We start from the raw sequence: 12,906 nt of genomic DNA, 5'->3' as shown, positions 1-12,906 counted from the left end.
ATGGAGAACTAACACAGACACAAAGAGAAACAAGACAAAATCGACACCTTTTGAAATGAAAGGAAGCTGTCGTTTAATGCTTACTCCCTTTCTTAAATCTTTAATTGCTCAACTGAAATAAGTTTAAACATTGCTCAACAACCATTTGGTCTGATTAGATTTTAGAAGAGGAACATTATCTAATTCCATAGGGATATACGTACATGCCATAAGAAGAGATGAATTTTGACCTATGAATCTTTCATAGAAGATGTGAGTTAGGTTCTAGGAGATCAGAATTTACTTTCCCCTTAGAGTAACAGGTTGCTGGTTCTGTACTGCAGTGTTGTCCTGGAAGCATGAGAGCAGAAGCACTTTGAAACATGTGGTGCCCTTTGTGGGCAGCTCCCCTTGGTATGGTGCAAGAGTTGTATTCAATCAAGCTGTCAGAACAATGACAGCTGTGAGAAGGGGCCCATAAAGCTATTCATCAAGCTCTGAAACAGCTAGCACTTTACTTGTCTGGAGTTATTTACTAGTGGTTGATGATGACACAGTTGAGTGAGGCAGAGGCTTAAGAGGCATCTTGGCTCTCTATTTTGGTGAGAAGGTCATTTTGAAAGGGAGAATTTTAAGGTCTTCAGTATATCCAAGTCAGGCCTTTTATTAATATGGTAAAACATCAATGAAACAGTGAAAAGCATTTTTAGAAGGAGTGTGGGTTTTCATGTTATAAAAACTTGGATTCTGTATCAGTGTTCAATCAGAAAAGCAAAATCACTAGAACATATAAATCATTCTGTTTTTTTTTTTTTTAAATCATTTAATACCATGAGAAAAACCGGTAAAAGCACATCTTAAACTTTGCTACTAATTAGATGTGTATCTTTGGGAAAAGCACTTAAAATATCCATCCTGACTCATCATCTATAAATACTGCGATTTGACAAGATATTGTTTCATTTTAGTGTTTCTTTTCTAACTATATGTGAGTCTCTCTGTGTATTAATTTTATCTTTCCACTAGGGTTGTGAAATCCCTGTGGGTCAGAAACAATCCTTTTGAATCTCCTATTGAATACAGACTAGCTACCTACTAAAAAAAGAGATCTTTGAATAGAAGTTTCTGGAAAAATAATGGATAGATAAATCAACTCTCAGTTATGTAGACTTTAATAAATAGTATTTGATTAGTGCAATGATGTTTAAATACGTTGTTCTAAGTGGCTACAGTATAGGTATCTCGGAGAACTGTGCTTCCATTAGTACGTTTTGAAACAAAAAACCTTTCACTTGGAAACTTGAGTTTTAGTCCAAAGCAGTGTGAATTTTCATTTAAATGTATAAAATCTATGACCCAAGCTTCTCAGAGTTTTAATTAGAAAAAAATCTATCATAGCCTTCAAATTTTGTTTCAGCTAGTGAGAATAAAATATTGTGCACTTCTTTTAGCTGATAGCCATCTGCTACAGAAACATTCAAATGTCAGCTCATCAGAATTTAAAAGGACTTCCTGAACAGAAGTTCAACGAAATTTAAGAAACTTTAATGGAACTTCTGTTGCAAAATGAGGCTGTCTTGGCTTTAGGCTAATCCCCAAAACACACCTACAAATCCATCTCCCAAAATGTCTGCCACAGAGAAGGAGCTGGATCAGTTTTACAATTTTTATGGCAAAGGTTAAAATAAGTAATTTCCACAACAGCTGTCGACATACAGTCTGTCTTTGGAGGCTGCTTCCCCTGGAGAATTTTGTTTCTTCAAATGTCATAATTAGAATTTCATCTCCAGTGACTACTCAAGGAAATCTGGCAGCAGGAGACAGCATGGGTCAAGGTTTAATTACGAATGCATCCTTCCTGTCTGAAGGGCCAGGAGCTTGTTGCTAGTCATGTCACAGGAACCCCTACGCACTGTGAATAATTAAGTGCACTTTTCAGTGGATTGCAGTTGTTCCCTTAAAATTCAGCAAGACTTATCCAAGCATTAACAGATTTCCCTGCTCCCTGTTTCAAAACCCGATGGGGTACAAAGAAGTAGATTTCCAAGCAATTTAGAGCAGTGAGTTGTGTTCACATACTTGCATTTACCTATGACCGATGTGTATCAACAGGAGAGCACTTTAATGTATTCATTTATTCATTTTCTTTCTTTTATCAAACAAAAAATTTATTGAATATCTGCTTTGGTGTTGAGCATTAAACTTACCATTGGGGAAACAAAGTTGAACACTATCTTTTTCCATAATGGAGACATACCTGAAATTGTTAATAAATCACCATTAAGTGAGTGATATAGTAGAGTTATATACATGGTGCTTTGGGGACACCAAGAAAGAAGTAATTAATTCTAGTTGGAGAGATCCGGAAAGACATGACAGGGAGGTGCTCTCTCAGCTGAGCTATAAAGGATAAACAAGAAGGAATTTGATAGATTGATAATGGAGGGAAAGGAATTCTTGATGGAGAAAACTGCAGTAGAAACAAAGATAGTTAGAGGCACTGGTAGTGGGTTCAGTGAAGAGTTAATGCAGAAGTTTGAATAAGTAGAAGATGGACATACAGCACAAGATCATTTTAATGCAGCAAACATACAGATATTATGAACAAGATATTTATCTTTACAAAAGGGTTATAGGTATATGACACATATTGATCTCCTCAGCTCTCCAAACAGCTAAACAGGATTTTGGAGTTTTTTTTGTCCTTTTATCCTAAATGTCTGAAAAAAATCTATCATTTTCCTTTTTTTTAATGAAATTTAAAAGATTGGTATATCCATATGATAAAATACTTTTTTGATGAAATACTACTTAATAAAAATAAATGAACTACTGAGACATGCAAGAAAATGAATGAATCTCAAAAGCATTTTGCTAAGTGAAAGAAGCCAGAGAGAAAAACTATATAATGTGTGATTCCATTTATATAAAATTCTAGAACAGGCAACACTGTAGGGATAGAAAGAATATTGGCAGTTTCCAAGAGCCAGGGGTTGGGCAGAAGTTACTGACAAAAAAACGGGACACAAAGGCACTTTTTGGGGTGATGGGAAAGTCTATTTCATGGTTGTGGTGGGGGTTACAAGCTGGTAAACAGTTCTCAAACTCATGAAATTATACAGTGAAAATTGGTGAGTTTTATTGTTTGTAAATTGTAGCTCAATAAAGTTGATAACCAAGGTGAGGTACATCAGAGAGTGGGTTGGAATGAGTTAACTTCAGGAGTACTAAAGCCCAATAAGCCAGAAGCAATAGCTTTTCTAATAAAAATATCAAGGTTGGAATACCACTGAATGGATCTCCTCAAGCATCTAAAGATGGAGAACATGTTAGCTGATATTCAGCAGAATAAGAAATTGTGGGATGTAGGGGTAATTGACTTCAATGTAATTTTTGGACTTTAAATTACAAGTATAGTAATAAGTAATAATTTTATAAAGCACTTGTTATCTGCCAGGGATATTTCTAAAAAGCCTTATAAATATTAATTCATTTAAGTTTCACAACTCTGTAAGTCTTATCATATTCCCATTTGTCAGATGAAAAAACCTGAGGCAAAGGAAAGTTAGTGAACTTTCCCAGGATCACAAACTAAGTAACTTTAAGAACTGAGATTTGAACTCAGATAATCTGGTTTGGAGTCTGTGCACTTAACCACAGAGGCATTATATTTGAACTTAAATTTTCCCAGAAATTTAATAAGAGGGGCTTATGTTCAACCTTGGTTGCTGTATTTTGATGTTGCTGTATTTTGTTATTAGAGAATGTTAATATTGCCATTTTACATCGCTGCAAGGTGCCTGATTACCCTTATAAGGCAGTGTAGGGAGAAGGGAGTGAACATGTAGCTTCAAATACAGTGTAGCATTGGAATGAATTAATTAAGTAGGCTGTTCTCACCCATTTCAATGCCTTCTAGGGAGCAAAATCTATTCTGACCATCAGAGGTACAAAGGATGCCCACAAAAAAAACAATGGTTGAAATGGAAGGAATGGCTACATGAAGATGGAAATGAGGCTGTCCTTTTCCCTCCCAAGGAAGATCACAACATCCTTATATGATCACAGGTGTCATGGATAAACTCAATGAATTTGATGAAGAAGAAGCACTGGAGAGTATTAGGGGGATGCGTTATTATCTACTACACATGTTTTGCATGCATTGGAACTTACACTGCAGAAGCTCTTTCAGAATAAGGTATCAGATTATCAGGTGACACTGATGGTCCATATTTCCTAACTGAGTGGAGATAATTTGTAAGCACTGGGAACCTGGCCTCTCTTCTTCATTTTTTTCATTTTACACTAGTACTAGGAAGAAATCCTCAGTAGTTATGTCTGCCCTGAAAACCAAAGTTTTCCTCAGTTCAAGTGCCACAAGATCTAGGCTGGGAGGGTCAGCAGAGAGCATGAGCAAACCAATCTCATCATAAACCTCAGTCACAACCTCTTACCTAGCTCTTATCAATAACAAAACTCCTCTGTTGGTATCCACAGTTCTTAATCTGCATCTATTTCTGAACTGGGTCAGAATGAGATAGCAAAGAAAGGGGTGTTATTAAAGGACCCAAACAACAGCAACAGTGCTGCTGAGTTTCTTTTTTTGATTCATAGTGAAGGCAGAATGAAGGGCAATACTGGGAATAAGGGCAACATGGAAATCAAGCAAGACAATATGGGAAAGAAAAATAGAGCAAATCTAAAGTCTTTCCATCTCTCATATAGCCAATCTTCATCCAGGGTACATAACTTTCTTCTGCTCTTCCTCCCACCATGGCTCACCTTCCAACCTACTCCACCACTGCTAAACAACAAGGATGACAACAAGACCTTTGCAGAATTTTTGAGAAAGAGAGAGAGAGAGTGGGCATGTATGAGGGAGCGGCAGAGAGGGAGGGAGAGCGAGAATCTTAAGCAGGCTCCATGCCCAGTGTGAAGCCTGACATGGGGCTCAATCTCACAAATGTCAAATCGTGACCTGAGCTGAAATCAAGGGTTGGACGCTTAGTTGACTGAGCCACTCAGGTGCCCCTGCAACAAGATCTTCTATCTACCAGTAATTTTTCCATAGTTTGTGTTTGTTTTATTAAAGCCTGGTGCCCAAAGACCACCAAGAACACACCTGTAGTCACACAAATGTTAGGTTTCTTAACTTGCTGCAGCAAGGAAAACTGTATCCTATGAGGAAAATAATCTCAGTGAGATGGAATTAGAATCGTCTTATATGGGGTTGGGTTTATACTAGGTGATGTGGGAGTCTGTTTTTTATTGGATTGTTAGAAAATGGAGGCTATTTATTAGCCATACACAAATGGATTAAACACCTAAATGTGAAACCTGAAACCATAAAACTTCTTAAAGAAAACATTGGCAGTTATCTCTTGGACATAAGCTTATCAACATTTTTCTAGATATGTCTTCTCAGGCAAAGGAAGCAAAAGCAAACATAAACTATTGAAACCACACCAAAACAAAAAACTTTTACACAATGAGGGAAACTTCCAACAAAACAATAAAGCAACCCACTGAATGGGAGAAGATACTTGCAAATGATATATCCAATAAGGGTTAATATCCAAAATACATAAAGAACTTATACAACTCAACACCAAACACCAAATAATCTGATTTAAAAATGGGCAGAGGGGAGCGCCTGGGTGGCTCAGTCAGTTAAACATCTGATTCAGGTCATGATCTCACAATCTTGAGATCAAGCCTCATATCAGGTTCCATGCTAGGCTTAAGATCCTCTCTCTCCCTCTCCCACTGTCCCTCCCCCCGCCTTTCTCTCTCTCACTCACTCAAGGGAAAAAAAAAAAAAAAAAACAAAAGGGCAGGGGACCTGAATAGACACTTTTATAAAGAAGACATACAGATGGCCAACAGACACATGAAAAGATGTTCAATTTCACTAGTTATTAGGGAAATGAAAATCAAACCACAATGGGATACTACCTTACACCTGTCAGAATAGCTAATATCAAATAGACAAGAAATAAAAAGTGTTGATGAGGATATGGAGAAAAGGGAACCATCTTGCACTGTTGGTGGAAATGTAAATTGATGTAAATTTACATTTACATAATCCAGTAATTTCTCTACTGAGTACTTACTCAAAGGAAACAAAAACACTAATTTGAAAAGACATATGAACCCCTACATTTATTGCAGCATTATCTACAATGGCCAAGATACTGAAGCAACCTAAGTGTCCACTGATAGGTAAATGGATAAAGATGAACAATGGAATACTACTAAGCCATAAAAAGAATGAGATCTTGACATTTGCGACAACATGGACAGACCTAGAAAGTATTATGCTAAGTGAAATTAGTAAGAGAAAGACAAATAGCATATGATTTCACTTGTATGTGGAATCTAAAAAATTAAACAAATGAATAAACAAAAAAACAACAAAAAACAAATAGAAACAGAATCACAAATACAGAGAACAAAATGGTGGTTGCCAAAGCTGGGAAGGTTGAGTCAAAATAGATGTAGGGGATTAAGTGGTACAAACTTCCAGTTATAAAACAAGTAAGTCATGGGTATAAATAGTATAGCATGGGGAATATAAATCCATAAATTGTAATAATGTTGTATGGTGACAGATGGTTAACTGTTCTTATCACGGTGAATATAGATTAATATATGGAACTGTTGAATCACTATGTTGTACACCTAGAAGTAATATAACATTGTGTGTCAACTATACTTCAACTTTACAAAAAAAGAAAACGGAGGCTATGTGGCTACTGAGAACATTAATAATTTTAATTCAGCAGAGGGGAGGGATAAAGCAGGGCTGTCATTGGTAAAGGAGCATTAGTCACTGACACTGTTTTTGAGAGAATGTGGTTGCATATTGTCCTTATTTTTGTCTTGTTCCATCAGGGTCACAAAGTAACCTTATCTAATGGTGATAGTTTATGAAATGATTTATATTCAGGAAGCAACACTACAACCAGGCAGCTAACAGTAGTCAACTGTAGGACTGACTACTTTTTTTTTCTCCTTTATTCTCAGTTTCTTATATCCATTAACTCACTTCTCTTTTCTGAGGCCACTTTAAAGTTTGTTTTCAAGAGCAGAAAAAAAGCAATCTGTGTTAGTTACCACCTTTACCAACCAGGACTGAAATTTAGAGTAGAAATTCTGAGAGGAAATAAAGAGAAAAAAATTACTTTTCAAGAAAACTTTTATGAAAAAGAAATGGAAGTGTACTCATTGTGTGTCTGCATGAGACCAATTTACTGGAAGTACAGATACCATTCATACAAATGTTTATAGCTGCATTACAGTTATAGTCACTAATAAGACCAAATTTTTTGAGGTAAGCAAACATGTTAGAAAAGTTTCATGTATAGTTTGGTTATGTTAAGCTGGCTGCAATTATGCTTTTAAAGACATAAAAATAATGCAAGGAAAAAATTATATAAAAGGTGTCAGTAGACTGAGGTATTTTAATTTACTTTTTCATACATGGAATATTAACAGTTGAGGAAAGTATTATATTTTAAGCATAGCATAGTATAACTAAGCCTCAAATGAAAATTGCATTAGGTTTATCTTTAATAGCAAATTGAGAGTGCTGAAGATTGCTTTCTACATGTAACATGAACCTAATGTAGAATTTTCAGTGATATACTAATTTTCTTTTAAGAGAAATTTTTTAAAATATAAACTTCTCATTGGCTTTCTGGTTTGAGGTTTTTATTTATCAATTTTTTAAAAGTATATTGTTATAGTTCCTACAGAAATAGTTATGGATGTAATCTGCTTCTTAAAAGTAAACTTTGGCCATTTTCCAGTTTTCTCATTCATTACCTAATCTATACATGCATGCCGATCTATCCATGAATAGATGTTTCAGGGAAGGAAGCAATGGTGAAGAAACTGCCCAAATTTCACTACGTTTGATTAGGGTGTTTCCTTCCTCCATGTATTTCTCAGTCAGAGAGACTCAACTGTCCACTGAACAATGTTGTCCTTATTCCTCATATCACCTCATCTGGAGAAATGAGTTATGGATACCACAATGGAAGAATTGGTAAAAACAGTGGAGAAAAGGAAGGCAATGAGAAGAGAAGGCTAATATCAGAGTCTTTTACCCTGTTCTACCCAGGCACAATTGTGACTAGAAATTACTTTTGAAATATATAGGCTGATACCTCTGAACCCTCTTTTCCAGTTGAAATGACAAAATTGGTACACTACTATTAACTGAACTCCAGACTTTATTTGGATTTTACCAGATATTCCATTAATGTCTACTTTATATTCCAGGATCTAATCTAGGTACCACAATGCATGTTTGCCAGTCTCCTCTGGGAAGGAATTTGTCTTTCCTTGCTTTAATGACTTTCACAATGTTGAGGATTAGTACTAGTACAGTTTTGGTTGGTGGTTGCTCTTCCAGGTTGAATCCTGTGTTCCTTTAACATATTCTTTCATTTTTTTGAGCACTTCTGGTACTACAAGATGATCTTCATTCATCTTTTATCTTCCCTGGCCCAGTACTAGAGTGAGCCATTTTCCAAGCAACACTCGTTTCTTTTACTGGAGGATTGTATTTAGAACCCAAAATATGGGCATTGAGGATGCTCTCTGCCATTGGCATCATCTCTAGGCCCTCTCAGTGTACAGAGTTAGCTAATTTTTGTTATTCATTTTGTTTGCTAAAAATTGGAATCACATAATGTTCACATAATCTTGTGTAAACTTTTTCTGTAGCTAAGTTTTATTTGCTTATTATTAAATATAATGAATTCATATGGTTTAACATTCCAATCTCTTTTCTCAACTACACATATCATTTCCCTTAGAGACAACCAATATTATGAATATCTTATATCACTCCCAGTGATATTCTGTGTATACATATATGTATTCTTCTCCTAATACACTTATATACAGAGGCAGAATACTATATGTATTGTCCTATGCCTTGACTTTTTTCCCAACCAACAATAGATCTTAGAGAGTTTTACAGAACAGTTTATGAAGAACTTCTTCAATCACTTTAATGGCTGCACTGATTATCACTGTATGGATATATGTACTATAATTTATTTGAGTGATCTCTATTAATAAATACTTATGTTGCTTCTATTCTTTTATTACAATCAATGCCAAAATATAAAATATTGTACACATGTAATTTCTTATATGCTGAAAAATATATGTAAAATAAAATCTTTAGAAAGAGAATTGCTGAGGGGCGCCTGGATGGCTCAGTCTGTTGAGTATCCGACTTCAGCTCAGGTCATGATCTCAGGGTTTGTGAGTTCGAGCCCCGCGTCCAGCTGTGTGCTGACAGCTCGGAGCCTGGAGCCTGCTTTGGATTCTGTGTCTCCCTCTCTCTCCGCCCCTCCCCTGCCTATGCTCTGTCACTGTCTCGGTCTCTCAAAAATAAATAAATGTTAAAAAAATTAAAAAAAAAAAAGAAATAGAATTGCTGGGTCAAATGGCAGGTATACTTAACATACTTATAAATACTATTGTTTTCCACAAATGTTCACCAATTTATACGATTTCAATGATCTTTGGAGAATTTGTTTCTCTACCCTGTCACTGATATATGAGTGTGTTTTTAAACATTTTTATTTTTGCCAAACTAAAAATAACTGCATCTCAGTGTAGTTCTTATTTGCATTTCTCTTTTTTAATGTTTATTTAGAGAGAGAGAGAGAGAGAGAGAGAGAGAGAAAGTGCTGGGAAGGGCAGAAAGAGAGAGAGAGAGAGAAAAGGAGAGAAAGAGAATTCCAAGCAGGCTACATGTTGTCAGTGCAGAGCCCAACACGGAGCTCTATCTCACAAACTGTGAGATCATGACCTAAGCCAAAACCAAAAGTTGGATGCTTAACCAACTGAGCCACACAGAGGCCCCTGCATTTCTCTTAATATAATAAAGATTTTCATATGTTTAAAATGCATATGTATATTATTCTCCTTAAACTTAACATATCTTTTGATCTTCCTCTTGTAGGTTGTTTACATCTTGTTGACATGAAGTTCTTTACATAATAGAAAAATTATCCATTGTCTCCAAAAATATTTTCAAATATTTTCCCCAGTTTGTAATTTATGCTTTTGAGGTGCTTATGTTGGGCTTTCCAATGGAGTAACTATATATTTTATACAGATCATTGAATTTTTATGTATTCAATTTAATGATTCTGAATTTTATGTCATATTTGCAAAAGTCTTACCATTCTAAGAATACTTTAAAATTTTCCAATGGTTATAGTATTTTCATATTTTTCTTATTGATTTCACGAAATATCATTAATAAGTTTTAAAGTAAATAAACATGGATTTGATGTTAAAATTGTTTTAATTTATGCAGTTTTTCATTATGGGATATATTATACTTTGCTTGAAAAGTATACTTTGCTTGAAAGACACTTAGGCTTTCATTTTTGTTTTGATTGGATTTTTGCAATCAATTTTAAAATCATATAGCATCCCCAAAATATCCCCAATGATATTTTCAAGGGGCATGGATACTATACAAGTTTCCCACTACAGTGTATATACAAACAAATGTATATGTAATCATATTCATTAGAACAAACATATTCATATGAATCTACTATGTGCCAGGCACTGTGTTGAACTCTAGAAGCACTATACAAAGAAGTATGCTAATACCTTAATTTAAGTATGATATAGAATTAGGTTTGAGCCCATACCTTTCCTCCTCATCCCCCAACGAGTGGCTTATGTTTTGCGATTTTTTTTTCTTTTTGAGAGACAGACAGTGCACGTGTGTGAGCAGGGCACAAGCAGAGGGGAGAGAGAAAATCTTAAGCAGGTTCCATGCCCAGTACAGAGCCCAATGCGGGGCTTTATCTCAACACAATGAAAACAAGAGTCTGACACTTAACCAAATGAGCCAACCAGGCACCCCTGTTTTGTGAATTTTTAAGAAGAACTAAATAGCAAAGTTCTTATACTTGGATCCTAGTCAATGAAGGTGTTGTTTACAAACTTCTGAGAATATATTCATTTCTTGATTTGTAAGATGTTATTTCCAGAAGCTGGCTATATAAAAAGTGTCAAGGGGCGCCTGGGTGGCACAGTTGGTTAAGCGTCCGACTTCAGCCAGGTCACGATCTCGCGTCCGTGAGTTCAAGCCCCGCGTCAGGCTCTGGGCTGATGGCTCAGAGCCTGGAGCCTGTTTCCGATTCTGTGTCTCCCTCTCTCTCTGCCCCTCCCCCGTTCATGCTCTGTCTCTCTCTGTCCCAAAAATAAAAAAATTAAAAAAAAAAACGTGGAAAAAGAAAAAAAAAGTGTCAAACACAGTGGCCAATTACTAGGCCAACTTTATAGAGCTGACGAAAGATGAAAAATGGATTAAAAATTGCTTCAAGGTATTAGCACACATATGTAATACACAGCATCAGGCTGACAAAAGGAAGAGGAGTAAAAGTAGGCCTTTTTTAGACAGCCTTTTCATCAGGTGCTTTCTTGCTCACAAGTGCACAATACTCTAGATATATCTTCATTGACCCATGCATCACTATAATTAAAAACATTATATCTCAAAGGATACTATCAAGAAAGTGAAAAGACAACACATAGACTGAGAGAGATATTTGCAAATTATATGTCTGAAAAGGGACTCATATGAAGAATACATAAAGACACTTGGGGAGGCTCTGTTGGTTAAGCATCTGACTCTTGGTTTCAGCTCAGGTCATGATCTCTCGATTCATAAATTCAAGCCTCACATCAGGCTGTACGCTGACAGTGCAGAGCCTAATTGGGATTCTCTCTCTCTCTCTCCCTCTTTGCACTTCCCGCTCACGTGCTCTCTCTCTCTCTCTCTCAAAATAAATAAATAAATAAATAAATAAATAAATAAATAAATAAATAAATAACTTAAAAAAAAGAATACATAAAGAACAGTTACAATTCCACAATAAAAAGGCAACCTAGTTAAAAAATGGGCAAAGTATTTCAAGACATTTCTCCAAATAAGATCTACAATGGCCACTAAGCACATGAAAAGGTGCTGAACATTATTTTCTGGGAAAAATGCAAATCAAAATCACAATGAGATGTTACTTCACACTCACTACGATGGCTAAAAATTTGTATAAATTCAAAAAGATACAACAACAAGAATTGATGAGATATGGCAAATTGGAACCATCATATATTGCCAGCGGCACTGTAAAATGTTCCAACCACTTTGGAGAATAGTTTAGCAGTTCTGCAAAATTTTAAAACTTGTTACCATATGACCCAGAAATTCCACTCCTTGGTATATGCCCAAGAGAACTGAAAATGTATGTCCACATAAAAACTTGTACACAAACATTCATAGCAGCACTATTCATAATAGCCAAAAAGTAGAAACAATTCAAATGCTCATGAGCTGATGCACAGATAAACAAAACCATAGAGGCAAAAGTAGTTTCATGATTGCCAGATGCTGGGAGAAGGGAGGAATGAGGAGTATCTGCTAATGGGTATGGTTTTCCTTTTTGGTCATGAAAATTTACTCCTATGCTTCTAAGAGTTAAATAATTTTAGTTCTTATAAGCTTCTGCTTGAGATGGCCATTTAAGCTACATCTTCCTCCCTCTCCCCATCACATTCTATGCTGTATCAACAGGGACTACCTTGATTTTAAGATCCGGTTTCTGAAAATAGGTTGTATGTTAGTATTGGTACGAATGTTTAATTTGGTAAAATTTTTACCTTACTCAAAAGCCATAATTAAACTATTAAAAGTTATAATCAAAGACCCCTTAAAATATATAGGTATGTATATATACATAGGCTTGTGCATGTATATATGTACACACATATATACTGGTCTGTTTTTCTGGAGGACCTTGACTGTTACATTATGTTTTTAGAGAAAAAAAGATTTTAGGGGCGCCTGGGTGTCTCAGTCAGTTAAGCGGCCGACTT

Source organism: Puma concolor, chromosome D4, assembly GCF_028749965.1.
Source record: "Puma concolor isolate L17-30 chromosome D4, mPumCon1.1.hap2, whole genome shotgun sequence".
NCBI classification, from domain to species: Eukaryota; Metazoa; Chordata; class Mammalia; order Carnivora; family Felidae; genus Puma; species Puma concolor.
This window is presented reverse-complemented; position numbering follows the sequence as displayed.